Genomic DNA, 15804 nt, shown 5'->3' on the forward strand with positions numbered 1-15804 from the left:
TTATTACTGCAGTTAAGAAAAAATCCAACGTTTTTTTTTAATTTTGGGCTTTTTGGCCTTGTAAGATTCAAATATTCCATTAATTAAAATTATATTTGCCTATAACTCTGTTCTGGAACCAATGAAAAAATAAATACCATTTATGATTCATCGTTGAAAATCTCTCAATAAGAACTTATTACTGCAGTTAAGAAAAAATCCAACGTTTTTTTTAATTTTGGGCTTTTTTGGACACTTTTGGTTTACTCGATTGCAATCAAAAGAAAAGATGCACAACTAGATATTACAGCAGTCCTAAATCCAAAATTTAAGCATTCTACGAATAATCATTTTTGAGTTATACATACGTACGTACAGATGTCACACCGAAAGTAGTCAAAATGGATTCATGAAATCGAATTCGAACCGATGTGCCTTCCCCTACAATCCAAATATTTCATTAATTAAAATTTTATTTCGCTATAACTTTGGAACCAATGAAAAAAATACCACTTATGATATATATTTGAAAAGTTCTAAATGATGGCTTATCACTGCAGTTAAAAAAAAGTCCAAAATCTATCTTTTATGATTTTGGACTTTTTTGGACACTTTCGGTCCAGTCATTTGCAATCAAAAGAGGTAATCAAAACTACATGTTACAACAGTCCTAAATACAAAATTTCAATATCCCTGGCTAATCGTTTTTAAGTTATGCGAGATCCATTTATACGTACGTACAGAAATCACGCTGAAACTAGTCAAAATTGATTCACGGATGATCAAAATGGTTATTTCCTTTGAAATCTGATTACCATAATTTTTCACGATTACAATACTTCCTTTACTTCGTACAAGGAAAAAATGTTAGAATTCCTTGATTAGCTATTTATATGAAGGAAAAACTTTCTAAACATTTTTGAAAAATGTTTAGATCAATAAAAGGTATAGCAAAAAAAAAAAAAATTATTAAATTTGAAGTAAGGGAATTGATTTTTTGAAGGAAAATCTTTTTGGTGTATTTATATATGAATATTGGATAACAGATTTATCTTTAAAATTTTTTTTTAGCAAAACACACGCAGCTAAATAGTTTTTACTAAGTTTAATTAGGTTGTGGTTGGGAAGGGATTGGCGAAATATTCATTATATATCTTTATTTCCTTGAATAAAGGAAGTAATGTAATCGCGAATTTGGTTTTCAGACTTCAACGAAAATATCCATTTTGTCCATCCATTTTTATATCAAACACAATAACCTTAATCAAAATACCGGACATTTAATATTTTTCAAAGCAAATCTTAAAACTGCCCTCTACTGCTTTTCCGGTTCTGATCTCATATTAAATAATGAGGACCCCACGTAACTTCCTTGTACGCCAATTTAATCTTAAAAAGAATGGTATATTTCTTTTTAAATGAAAAATACATAAATTTTTTTTTCAATAATTTCTGATGTTTTTCATATTTTTATTTTATGGTTATTGAATTATTTATTGTAATGCTTTTTTTTTACAATCACAGATTAATAATTATTAATAAACCAATATATTTAAATTAAAAAAAAAAAGTTAAAAAAAGGAAATGAAGTTTCCTCTCCGGTTCTTATGCGACCTTCCTCTTGTAAGACCCAAATATTTCATTAATTAAAATTATATTTGGTAATTAATCAAGAACCAATTAAAATAAGTATCATTTATGATACGTGATTGAAAAGCTCTCAATGAGGGCTTATTACTACAATTAAGAAAAATTATAACGTCTAAATTATAATTTTGGCTTTTTTGACTCAGTCGATTTCAATAAAAAGGGTAGGTACACAACTAGATGTTACAACAGTCCTAAATAAAAAATCTCAACATTTTGTGGCTAATCATTTATCCAAGATACATACATACGCACAGACGTCACGCGAAACTAGTAAAAATGGTTTCAGGGATAGTCAATATTGATATTTCCGTTGAAATCGGAAATCCGTTACTTCGTGCAAAGAAGTTATGTTTTTGAGATAGGATGTTTCCTAATTTATTACTTCTTTGTAGAAATAAAGGAGGTATTGTGATCGCGAATAATTTCGGTTTTCAGATTTCAACGGAAATATTCAGTTTAACCATTCCTGATCCATTTTGACAAGTTTCAGCGTTTGTACGTACGTATGTATCTCGCATAACTCAAAAACGATTAGCCAGGGATATTGAAATTTTGGATTTAAAACTGTTGTAACATCTAGTTTCGCACCTCCCCTTTTGATTGCAGTGGACTGAACCGAAAGTGTCCAAAAAAGCTCAAAATCCTAAAAACTGGATTTTTGCAGCTAAGTAGATTTAACTAAGTTTAATTGGGTTATGTTTGGGAAAGAGTTGGTGAAATATTCATTATATATCTTTACTTCCTTGTATAAAGGAAGTATTGTAATCGCGAAATATTTCGGTTTTCAACGGAAATATCCATTTTGTTAATCCTTGAATCCATTTTGACTATTTTCGGTGTGACATCTGTACGTGCGTATGTATAACTCAAAAACGATTAACGGTATTATGTTGTAATTTTGGATTTAGGATTGCTGTAATATCTAGTTGTGCATATTTTCTTTTGATTGCAATCTACCTGACCAAAAGTATCCAAAAAAGACCAAAATTTAAAAACTCTGGATTCTTTCTTAACTGTAATAGTAAGTCTTTATTAAGAGCTTTTCAACGATATATCATAATTGGTATTTATTTTCATTGGTTCCAGTGTTATAGCGAAATAAAATTTTAATTAATGAAATATTTGGATATTACAAGGGGAAGGTATAACGGTTCGAATCCAAATTCGTCTACTTTTCTTGTTTTTTAAATATTTTTTAATTTATATATATTGATTTATTAATAATTATTAACCTCTCGCTGTAAAAGAATTTACAGTGAAAATAAATAATATTGTAAGAATAAATAATAATTCAATATTACCAATTAGAAACAATAATATGAAAATTAAGAATTAAGAAATAAATATGAAATTGCCATTCCAGATACATTGGCAATTTCTACTAGAGAAATACCGCCATGGCTCTTGCCAGCGGTTAATACAAGTTTGGATCTCTATCAAGGAGAAATAAAAAAGAAACCAGCAGTGATCATCCAGCAGGAATTTTTGGCAACCGTCAGTAGTTACGAAGAACATATTAGAATTTATACTGACGGTTCTAAAACCGAACATGGTGTTGGATGCTTGATATATGTAAATGAAGAAGCCCACTTTTGGAGACTGCCAGATGTGGCCAGTGTCTACACGGCAGAACTCACTGCAATTCAGCAAGCTCTTCGCTACACAGAACACTATTGCGAAGAAAGAGTGCTAATATGTTCCGATTCATTAAGTGCACTCGTCGCAATTCGGAACAAGAACATTAAGGATGTCCTAATTGCAAACATCCTGTCCATTTTATACGTACTAAAACAACGAGGACAGCGATGCGTATTTGTATGGACTCCGGGCCATGCTGGTATTACAGGTAATGAAATCGCAGACGAAGCTGCCAGAAAGGCAACAGTCTGCGATGTTTTGGATGCATTTCCTGTAAGAGTAGCAGATGTTAAAAACCGTCTAACAAACATAGTAAAAAACAAGTGGAATGCTGAATGGAGGAGATTAAATACAAAATTAAACACAGTAAAATCTTCTCCTTATAAATGGAAAAGCGACTATAAGTTGACTCGCCGTGAACAAGTAGCGGTGACCAGACTTAGAATCGGTCATACGCGATTAACAAATTTATATTTGTTAACCGGCGAAGTGAGACCAATGTGCGGTGTTTGTAATAAAACACTGACAATCAAGTATCTTATAGAAGAGTGTACCATATATGAGGACCTCAGAAAGAGGTTCCGTTTTAGAAATAATATTACTGCTGATCTGGATAATGGAAATGAAGAAAATATAGTTGCATTTTTACACGCCAGTGGACTTCTTAAAAGTCTATAAAAATGAAAGTTTAAAGCTGTGACAAAAGAAACTCTAAGCGGTAGCTTATATATATATATATATATATATATATATATATATATATATATATAAGAAAAAATGGTATTGATAAGTTTAATTTTAATTTTAAATGTATGCATATATACATAAGGGAGTCTCGAAACGTGGCACGTATAGTGACGGGAGGTAGCCCTCTTGCCTAGGCCATTTTGGCTCACCTGCATTCAAGAGCAGTGAGTCGGGGTGTGTCCGATGATGGCATGGGGGACCCTCAAGGGTGGATTGAGGGCGCGAGGCTGTGGGTGTACGCTGTGCATGCCTATAGCCTATTTATAAGAAGGCTTCAACTGCCACGGCACCCTGGCGCGATTGATATACTGCTCAACGGCGGTTCTGGTCGCCCCGAGGGTGCTTAAACAAACTATAAATGAGACTCGTAGAAGAAAGAAAGAAAGATATGGTAGGATAAGATTTAATTTTAATTTTAATTTAATGGTCTTTTGGGAACCTATCTCAAATTTTAATATTGGGGCCCTTTACACCCCATAAGTGTTTTGTGATTGTCCTTGTCTTTATGTCTTAAATGTTTTGTGTAATTTGTGTTTTTAAATAAAATGTAAGGGCCCTTTACACCCTTACATATGACGATCCAGATGGTGATAGTAGTTTCTTTTAAAGATTGTGACGAGGGCTAATGACCTTAGCAGTCGATGCCCATAAAAATTCAGAAAAAAAAAAATTAAAAAATATCAGAAGTTATTAATGAAGTAAAAATTTTATATATTTTTCATTAAAAAAAAAAAAAAGTATATATCTAATTTAATAGGCGTTCAAGGAAGTCATATCCTCAAGGTACGTGAGGTGGACGCGCCATTTCTTGTAGGGGTATGCGTGGGATGCATACCCGGACTCTGATTAGGGTATAGGGTCGAGAAGGGTAGCCTTTCTGGGGAGAGACGTCGTGGCAACCAGAAACGGTGGTGGTAATGATGTCTCAATGAACCAGGATGGACCCCGACGGATAGGACAGCGATGTTAGTTGCACGCACAGGGTGGGTTCGACCACCCGTTCTATCCTCCGGGAATTAACGTTCTGGTATTACTTCAGAGGATGAGTGACGATATGTATGAGTGTAGTCTTGTACAGTCTCAGTTCGACCATTCTTGAGGTGTATGGTTAATTGAAAACCAACCACCAAAGAACACAGGTATTCCACGATCTAGTATTCAAATCCGTGTAAAAATAACTGGCTTTACTAGGACTTGAACGCTTGAACGCTCCACTTACAAATCAGCTGATTTAGGAAGACGCGTTCACCAATAGACCAACCCGGTTGGTAATCCAATCACCTATAATTTTATAGATGTACTCAGTCTTGGTTTACCTATAGCGTTTTTCCCCTTACACAGTATCTTATCTGCAGCCACGTGTCACTCAGGCCGACCGAAGCATTGTCTTCTAAGCTATTACCGGTTACCCCTGAGTGGTTAAAATAGGTCCGGAAAAAAAAAAAGGAAGTCATGTGGTGTCCACCTTAGATTTTTTTTTTTTTTTTTACTTTTTAAGGATCATGGAGTTAAAAAGGTTGAGAATCGCCTGTTTTTAATTATAAAATTCATTAAATACTTTTTTTAATCAACGATTGGTAAACCTGATAAAAATATAACCCAGATATTATTTTTAAAATATATAAAAATTAATTATGGATTTTTATAATTTTATATTTATATTTTATAAATATTATAAAATTAATAAAAAAGATTTTTTTTTTAATTTTTGGAAATTATTTTCCAATCTGTATATTTGGTAATAACAATATTAAACGAAAAAAGAAACGAAAGAAACGAAATTTCGGTTGTCATCAATAAAAAGGAGAGAAGAGAAAGAAAGAAAACGGATGATAAATATACTTTTATGTATATAGTACATCGTATAAGAGATTGGTTGTCCGATAGATTATAAATTGACGTGAGGTTGAACAGTATCCCTCATTTAAACTGGCTCTTTTCATCTTCAACACCGTCCCTTTTCACAATTCCAATACGTTAAAGTTTTCTTTACTATAGCAATATGCCTAACCTCATTCTAACCTAACCTAACCATCAAGTTTTATTATTATTATTATTATTATTATTATTATTATTATTATTATTATAACGTTGAACTATTTATAAAGGAAATATAAAAGCATATTATAAAAGACATTTTACTGGACCAAAGTGACGTAGTTTCAGTTCATATTTGTAGCCAATACAAAAAGGGATGATGGTTATGTTACTGCTCATTTCGATTGTTCCAAATTTTTCCTTACCCGTTTTCCTTTCATTATTCCTTTTATTATACCTATTTCACTTTATAACAATATATATTTTTTTATTTTAACTGTTTTCTTCATATTTTTTTATTTTTTAATATTATTAATTCAATTTTGTACCGGTTAGGGCTCGCTTCTTTCGCCCTTCCGGTCTAGTTTACACCCCCTATTGTATTCGTTATCATCATGGTTGTGAGAATAGTACTTTTTTTTTTTTTGTCTTCAGTCATTTGACTGGTTTGATGCAGCTCTCCAAGATTCCCTATCTTTTCCGTGCGTTTTTATTTATTTTTTTAATTGTAAATTTTTATAATTTAGTTTTTTAAAGTAAGTACATCGGGTTCGAGCGATGATAATGTTGAAGCGTTTTTAGCCCAGCAAAAAATCAACTAATAAAATAAATACATTTTTGTATTTAATTAATTAACAGGATAGAAAGATATGATGATATTCGTCAAAGGTATTTTGGAGAAAAAAAATAAAAATAAAATTTCAAAAACCAAAACCCCGTCCTAAATTATTATTTTTTTGTTTGTTCTATCTTTCTTCGGCTTATATATATTTCAGAAGTTTTTTAAAAGATAATACTTCAAATATAGAGCTATCAAGAATTGGCTACAATTTCTTTTTACCCAAAACAGAACGGAGACGGTATATGGGTTTAGGGTAAGAGGTTTACGGCTATTATTATTTTTCACAAAAACTGCTGGACCTATATTTGTTTCTAAGTGTTTCTACCGCCAGTAAGGCTATATTATTGTATGTATTAAGTAATTTGCGCTGGTCAAGTATGCTGAACTTTCATCATCATCATCAGCCTATAAACGTTCTGCTTTTGGGCATAGACGTACTAATCTATGAAAAGTAATAAATAAAAAATAAAATAAAAAATCTTTATAAATCCACAATGAAAAAAAACCTTAAAAAACCTGAAATAATTAAATAACTGTATTTTTACCTTATAATCCTTTGTGGTATTGTTTTTTTTTTGTCTTCAGTCATTTGACTGGTTTGATGCAGCTCTCCAAGATTCCCTATCTAGTGCTAGTCGTTTCATTTCAGTATACCCTCTACATCCTACATCCCTAACAATTTGTTTTACATATTCCAAACGTGGCCTGCCTACACAACGTTTCCTTCTACCTGTCCTTCCAATATCAAAGCGACTATTCCAGGATGCCTTAGTATGAATAAATAATAAATAATGCCTTAGTATGAAGAATAGTACTAATAAATAATAATTAAAGACTGAAAAGCTCTCTTTCCTCCAACGTTTCCCCGGTCCTTGATGTAAATGTTACTACTGTAAACGAACATATCCTTTTTTGCGTTCCCATTTACTTCCTTCTTTTTCTTTTGTTGTCAATCCTAGGATTTGTTTTCAGGTGATTTCCATACATGAAGATCCCCCAAAAGTACCTTCAATTCCATATAAGTTCCACAGTACATATCACCTCTTATTAGCTTCCGGTAACTACCGTTCCAGATAATACTTCAGACGATGATATATATGAATGTAAATGAAGTGTAGTCTTATACATTCTCTGTTCGAACATTCCTGAAATGTGTGGTTATTGAAACCCAATCACCAAAGAACACCGGTATTCCACGATCTAGTATTCAAATTCGTGTAAAAATAACTGGCTTTACTAGGACTTGAACGCTCGACTTCCAAATCAGCTGATTTGGGAAGACGCGTTCACCACTAGACCAACCCGCTGGGTAATCCATATCACCTATAATTTTATAGATGGACTTCATTGTCTTGGTCTACCTATACCGTTTTTCCCCTTACACAGTACCTTATATTATTGTTTAATTACCTCATCATGACTTAACAAATGGTTAACCTATTTGTTCTCATTTTTGATTTGAAGTATTTTTAGAGATAAGGATTCTCCACATCGACCCTCCTTAGCACCTTATCATTTCACATTCAATCGGATTCTTATCAATCTGCTATACCACCACATTTCAAAAGCTTCGATTATCCTTTCCCTCTTTAACCCCCATTTTTTTTTAACCTCCAGATCCACCGTTAAGCATTCTTCAGAGGATGAGATGAATGATTTGTAGCGTGTGTGAAAATGCCATGCCTGACCGGGATTCGAACCCGGGATCTCCAACCTTCAACTCCTATTGTTCTCGTCTCACTCCCATACAAAAGTCTTTAGCAATATTCTTCTAAGGTCTTTATTAAGTTTATTAGATGAAAAAAGGTGCTTCCTTTTATTAAATGCATTCTTGGCTAGGTTAAACCTTCCTGAGATAATTGTGTTTATATGTATATATCTTTATATATATATATATATATTTCTTGTGTGCTTGTGTATGTCACTGAACTCCTAAACGGCTGGACCGATTTTGATGAATTTTTTGTGTGTGTTCAAGGGAATTCGAGAATGATTTAGATTCACAATTTGGTCCAATGGAAAATGTTTTTTTAATTAATTTTTTATTTATAAGTAGTTGTTCATTTTGCGATGGTTAAAGTTCACAATTAAATCCGGTAGGCAGCACTGCGACCGACTTTTTTTTTACAGTGCTTTAATTTTTTATTAATTAAACTATCACATGGTTATGAAACTTCAAAATTATTAAATTAAAAAAAATGCAGAAGGTACTTTTCTAAAATGATCTGAAATGAAAATTAGAAGTAATGTAGATGAAAATTTAGGCACTTACATATTAACGCCACCGCAGCTACACCTTTATTTAAAAACAAAGTAGTAAATCAGTTTCGGTGGAAAATGGGCCGATATAGAGTTTAACATAAATTCAAAGCAGTCTCTTTATTAATTTTAATAAATGGTTATTTATATTTATTTATTTTATAAATATAATTTAACCAAACTTAACCTACGCTCGGGAACCTTGACTAATTATCACCGTAATTTAATGAGTATTTATTTAATAAATCCAGTAATTATTGCAATTATTTATTATTTAAATAATCAAAACATTCCTGTTAATTAGTCAAGGTTAGCGAGCGAAGCGAGCGTAGGTTAAGTTTGGTTAAATTATATTTATAATAAAAATAACCATTTATTAAAATTAATAAAGAGACTGCTTAGAATTTATGTTAAACTCTATATCGGCCCATTTTCCACCGAAACCCGATTTACTACTTTGTTTTTAAATAAAGCTGTAGCTGCGGTGGCGTTAATACGTAAGTACCAAAATTTATTAATATGTAAATACCAAAATTTATTAATTACACTAATTATTAATTTTACGACGTTTCGATTTTCGTCAGATATCTCAATATTTAGTGAAAATATTGAGATATGGATTAACCATACTACACATAATTAATCAATAAACCCATTACAATAATACAACAATCACAAACTGATAACATCATACTAATAGTCATTTTAATGAAATTTAGAACACATTCCTGCTAATTTTAACTTAATTAAGTTACTTATATTTATGTGTGTGTATTTATTACAGAATAATGCCGCGTCAGGACAACGTCTGTCGGGTCCGATAGTACATATATATATATATATATATATATATATATATATATATATATATATATATATATATATATATATATATATATATTGTGGCCGAATGGCTTCGACGGTACGTAATTCATACCTTTGTGGTGTTTTTTTTACCGTTTTTTTTTTGGCGTCAGCCCTGAGAAGAGCTTTTGGGTCCGGAAGATGGACTCCGGCGAAGTCAGGGAGTTGCGGCTCGTCCATTGAAGTACGACCTGGCTTTCCCTCAACGGCAGTTGGATCCTCACTACAGCGTGGAAGTGGTGGCTCCTAGAACCCCGAAGTGTCGGGTCGGCGTCGGTCGTCCTTCGACAGCATGGCCGAGGCGGTTCTTCCCGTTCCCGAGTAATCCCACGCAGGGGCCGGCTTCTGCTGCTGAGTCCGTCAGCCAGGGCGATTAAAGCTGGAGCGGAAGGTAGGGTTTGCTTCCAGCAGCTTACTCGGCGGGCCGGCCAGGGCGATTTAAGCCCGGCGAGTTGGAGCGAGAAGGTAACGTCCGCGTCCAGCGGCTCACTTAAGTTGAATTCTCAAAGTTGAAAATTGATTAACAAATAGCCAAGTTTTGGAAGAAAATTGGTTTTATAATTATGTATTTGTTTTAATTCGATTAAATATTAATTGGTTTTTACTTATTGCTATTTCTAGTATTGTAAATTAGTATCAAATTAAGTAATAATTTTCTCAAAATAATAAATCTAATAATTTTGATAAAAAATGACAACATCAATTTTCTTTCACAACTCGACTATTTGTTAACCGATTTAAAAAAATAAAATGTCATTTTGTTCAGAATAAAAGGCTTAATATTTTAGAAAATAGCATAAATTTTGATAAATATAATATTTATACAGATATAACTGATTGAAAAATATACGTGAACGCCATTTTGTAATTTGCGAAGGTAATTAAGTCCTGATTTTTTGCTATTACAAAGACGCTTACCAAATATAAATGTGTTTCATCTATCCGAACTTGAGATATAAATTATTGTATAAAAATAAGAAAATGGCGGACAATGGGAAGAGGAAGGAGAAATTGCCATTTTTCCCTAAGGATATTTTTTGTTTAGTTTTACAAAATGAAGCCAAAAAATTATTGCTAACTCATCATTTTAGAAACAGTCTGTATATTTCCCATCTCGGTGTTTATATGCACACACACACACACACAGACACACACACACACTGTCCCACGGAGAAACAGAAGCTGTCAAAACATGTTGTAATGGAGAAAATAATGATAAAAATATTCTATAAACATAATTCTGGAAACGTTTTGTTTTCGAGTTACAGATAGCGAAATAATAGAATAGGTAATGTAGATTTTTATACGACACAACTGTTGACGGGGCATGGCTCGTTCGGCCATTATCTGTTTAGAATTGGAAAAAGACCTACCCCACAATGCGTGTACTGCCCAGAGACTGATGATGCGGAACACACTGTGTTTGTATGCCCAAGATGGGCTCCAAATAGAAGAGAAATTTCGGACAACGGACTTACACCTGAAAACCTCTTAAATTTTATGGTCTATAGTGACGATAACTGGGATTGGTTCCGTAGGTTTGCCGGGGAAATCTTACGCACCAAGGAAGAAGAGGACAGAAGAAGGGGTTTGTGAAATTAGGGTAGGGAGGACAGTCCCTCCGTGGAGGGCCCGTACGCCGTGGTGTGCGGGTTCCTGAGAAGGGGGGGAACTCCTGGGGAGTGTGGGACAAATAAAAGATAGAGTCCCGGTTGGCGGTGCCGCTCCTGCGGGTGCCTCGGTGCTTAGTAGGGGCGGTACCGCTGATTAGAGGCAAAGACATAATGACCGAGACCCGGTTCCCTGCTGAGGGGATGGGAGGTGGCGTAGCCATACCCCGTCTCCGAGGCGGGGGATTAGAGGCAGGCGAATAAAATAAAATTAAAGATCCGAGACCGGGGGAGCTAACCTGCCGTGCCGGGTGTACAACCGGTGGGCGGGGGACACTCCCTTAGAGTAAAAGGACACTCTCCCCGACTGAGTATACTTAAATGGATATCCGGTCGGGGAGAGTAGGGGAAGAAAAAAAAAAAAAGATAGCGAAATATTTCACCCGGATTTCATCTCTTCTAATAAAAAGAATTCCTACTTTAATTTTTGAGATCCAAATTAAGGAGTAAATTTGGTGGTTTCATACGGAACGTGAGCTGGGAAATAAGATAAAACAAGTCCCAGAACTTTAACTGCAATTGTTTTTAAGATATCGGTTGTAAAACACAAAATTCGGTGTCGAAAAAAAAGTTATTTTTAGATATGTAATAAAATAAATTTGTTAAAAGACTAATAAATGCGAAAGATTTAGTAACAAAACTTGTAGAGAATACAGACAATAAAAAGAAAAAACCTTTAAAAATCAGTTTTTTATTGAATCATAGTAAAAATAGAGACCTAAGGCTCGCCGCGAAAATGTTACATGGTTTATGTTTCGTTAAATATGGTATTGTTAAATGTTTTTCCCAATTGTGTAACTAAATAACGTTCATGAATTTAGCTAGCGTACTGACAACAAAAAAAAAAACTTTTACAACGAAAAGCTTTAAAGTCCTGAACATTTGTATCTGTTTCATGAGTTGTAATATTTTAAAACATCTATAACTCCAATGTTCCCCTTTTTTATTCCCAAAACACTAATATAATTTAAGATAAATCGTACAGATAAAGAAGTATAAATCGTTCGAACTAATGAATCGCTCGTGCGCTGCCGCCCGGCTCAACAACATTGGTCCGCTATGCGCCAGTAGCAGCTAAAGTAAAAATCTGTTGCGGACATCACACACTTCCTTTTACGCCTATTAAATTATATTCACATTTAAAAAAATGAAATATACATAAAATTTTATTTCATTAATAACGTCTGATTAATTTTATTGTAATTATTGAATTATTTATTGTAAAACTTATTTAAATCAGAGGTTAATAATCATTAATAAATCATTTTATTTAAATTAAAAAAAAAAATTTAAAAAAGGAAGATGAAGTCTGATTCGAACCGATGTGTTTCCACTTACAAGATCCAAATATTTCATTAATTAAACTTTTATTTGGCTATAACTCTCGAACCAATGAAAATAAATACCAATTATAATATTTCGTTGAAAATCTCTCAATGAGGGCTTGTTATTTCTGTTAAGAAAAAGCCCAAAATCCAAATATTTTTAGAATAAACACTTCTTATGATTAATTATTGAAAAAATTCTCAATGAGGGCTTATTACTAAAGTTAAGAAAAAGTCCAAAATTTTAATTCTTTTGGTTTTTGGCTTTTTTTGACACTTTCATTCAATTACAATCTAAAGGGGAGGTGCACAACTACATGTAACGAAACTCCTAAATCTAAAATTTCAACGTTCTACGGCTAATCGTTTTTGAGTTATGTGAGATACATACAGACGTACAGACACCGAAATTAATTAAAATCGATTCAAGAATGGTCAAAATGGATATTTCCATTTAAATCTGAAAACTGAAATATTTCGCAAATACAATACTTCCTTTATTTTTTACAAGGAAGTAGAAATAAGAGCACATATAATAAAAAACCCCACGCACCATCTTTTAAATATATTTTAAATAATTAAAAAGCATTAATTGTGTATGATAACTCAAAAACTATTAGCTGTAGAATCTTGAAATTTTGGATTTAGGACTGTTGTAACAGGTAATTGTGCATCTCCCCTTTTGTTTGCAATCAGCTGGACGAAAGAGTGAAAAAAAGCACAAAATCCAAAAGATATGGATTTTGAACGTTTTCTTAACTGCAGTAATAAGTCCTCATTGAAAGCTTTTCAACGATATATCATAAGTGGTACTTATTTTCATTGATTTCAGAATTACAGCCAAATAAAATTTTAATTAATTAAATAATTAGATCATAAAAGGGGAAGTCACATCGAATCCGACTTCATTTCCTCTTTTTTTTTTAATTTAAATATATTGGGATATTAATAATTATTTACCTCTAATTGTAAAAAAAAATTACAATAGTTCATAATCTGATAATAAAAAAAAAAATGTAAAAAAAAGAAGTTATTAGTGGAAAAATTTTATATACTTTTAAATATGTGTATATGTAATAGGCGTAATAGGAAATCACGTGGTGTCCACATCAGTTTTATAGGAAAGAAAATAAACAGAAAATTGTATTATTCTTTCTGTACCAAATAAACATTCTTCAGTATATCAGTATTTACGAAAAAAATGGAAATTTCAAACACGTTCTCTCTCTGTTGAACGCGAAGTAAATCATCGGATTCATGATAAACATCGTAAGATTTAGCATAGCCCAGCCACTAATACAAAACCTACCGGGTTGGTCTAGTGGTGAACACGTCTTCCCAAATCAGCTGATTTGTAAGTCGTGAGTTCCAGCGTTCAAGTCTTAGTAAAGTCAGTTATTTTTATACGGATTTGAATACTATATCGTGGATACCGGTGTTCTTTGGTGGTTGGGTTTTCAATTAACCACATATCTCAGGAATGGTCGAACTGAGAATGTACAAGACATTTACACATATCATATACATATCATCAAATCAACACACGCTATAATAAATATTTTAACGATTCCATTTCAGTATTTCCGATATGTGTGTTGGCAATAGACTAAAAAGTACAAGACCGATTCACACACGGAGAAAAAGGGACAAATTTAAAAAGGTAAAAGGGAAGAAGGGAAAAATTCAAAAAAGTAAAAAGGGAAAAGGAAAAACGGGAAAAGAAGAAAAAATAAAAAGTAAGGGTGGAAAGAGGAACGGGGAAATTAAATAAGAGGACTGGAAATGGGGGAAGGAAAGAGAACATGGCAAATATGATAATGGGAACATGAAAATGGGGAAAGGGTAAAAGGGAAAATTTTTGAAGATCCGTAGTGTTAATTTTGTTAATCTTTTTTATCAAACTTTCAATTTTGTTCATTTAAATAGGGCAAATTTTTTGTCGAAAAACGTGCAACCCCTGATTTAAAAGTACTCTCAAAAACAAAATTTTTGACGCGTTCATGAACCCTTTCCGTTCGATAAAAGTCATCCCCCACTCCACTTGAATTCTAAAGGGTATTTAACATAGGTTTAGGTTATTTTCAAGTCGTGACGATATAGCGCTTGCATGTTTCATCAAAAAACTTCAAAAATAACGTATATAAGGGTTTTTGGGGTCGGAGAACAAGAATTTTAAGTTAAAAACTTAACTAGGTCAAAGGTTGGTTGGGTGGGTGCGTGCGTACGTGATTGGGTGGGTGGGTTCACGCGCGTGTATTTACGTTAAATTATTACATTTTATTATATTACATTAAAATATATAAATTTATAACGTAATAGCAGTAAAAGTAATGGTGAAAATTTGTTAAGAATAATTTTATAATAAAACTGAGGAAAAATAATCAAAATTAACTCGAAAGTATAAAATAAAATTAAATTGAGAGGAAATAAGGAAAGGAAGGACGTAGTAAGGAAGTATTTTGAAATATGATTGGTAGGAATGAATGCAGGAAATGATACGTGTTTTGCCGTTGGGGGGGGGGGGAGGACGAGGTAGAGTTTAAGTTTAACGGAAAGGAAATTAGTTTTCTCTCTTAAACGAGCAGTGAAGTGGTTTCAATATAATGTTTCTACACTCTTTTATATCATTACAGTCTGGTACAGTATCTCAACTAAAACTATTAATAACTAGCGTACAATAAGTACCTTACATTATTATTATTTTTATTAGATTTCTGTATTAAACAACTTTGAGTATATTCTAACTTTCGTATTACATTTATATACATGTACTTAAAACGTAAATGTATGTATAATTGTATATAACACACACACACACACACACACACACACACACACACACACACATACACATAGATTTAATAAATGAATATAAATAAATTGGTTAATATAATAAAAGAACGAGGTTGAATTAAAGAGAAAGAAAAAAACAGCGGAAAAAGGGATATCAGAAAGTAAAAATTAGTTTAAACAATATTACAAACATTTTTCAATATTATTAAAAACTTGCTTT

Source organism: Lycorma delicatula, chromosome 13, assembly GCF_047948215.1.
Source record: "Lycorma delicatula isolate Av1 chromosome 13, ASM4794821v1, whole genome shotgun sequence".
In the NCBI taxonomy this organism is placed as follows: Eukaryota; Metazoa; Arthropoda; class Insecta; order Hemiptera; family Fulgoridae; genus Lycorma; species Lycorma delicatula.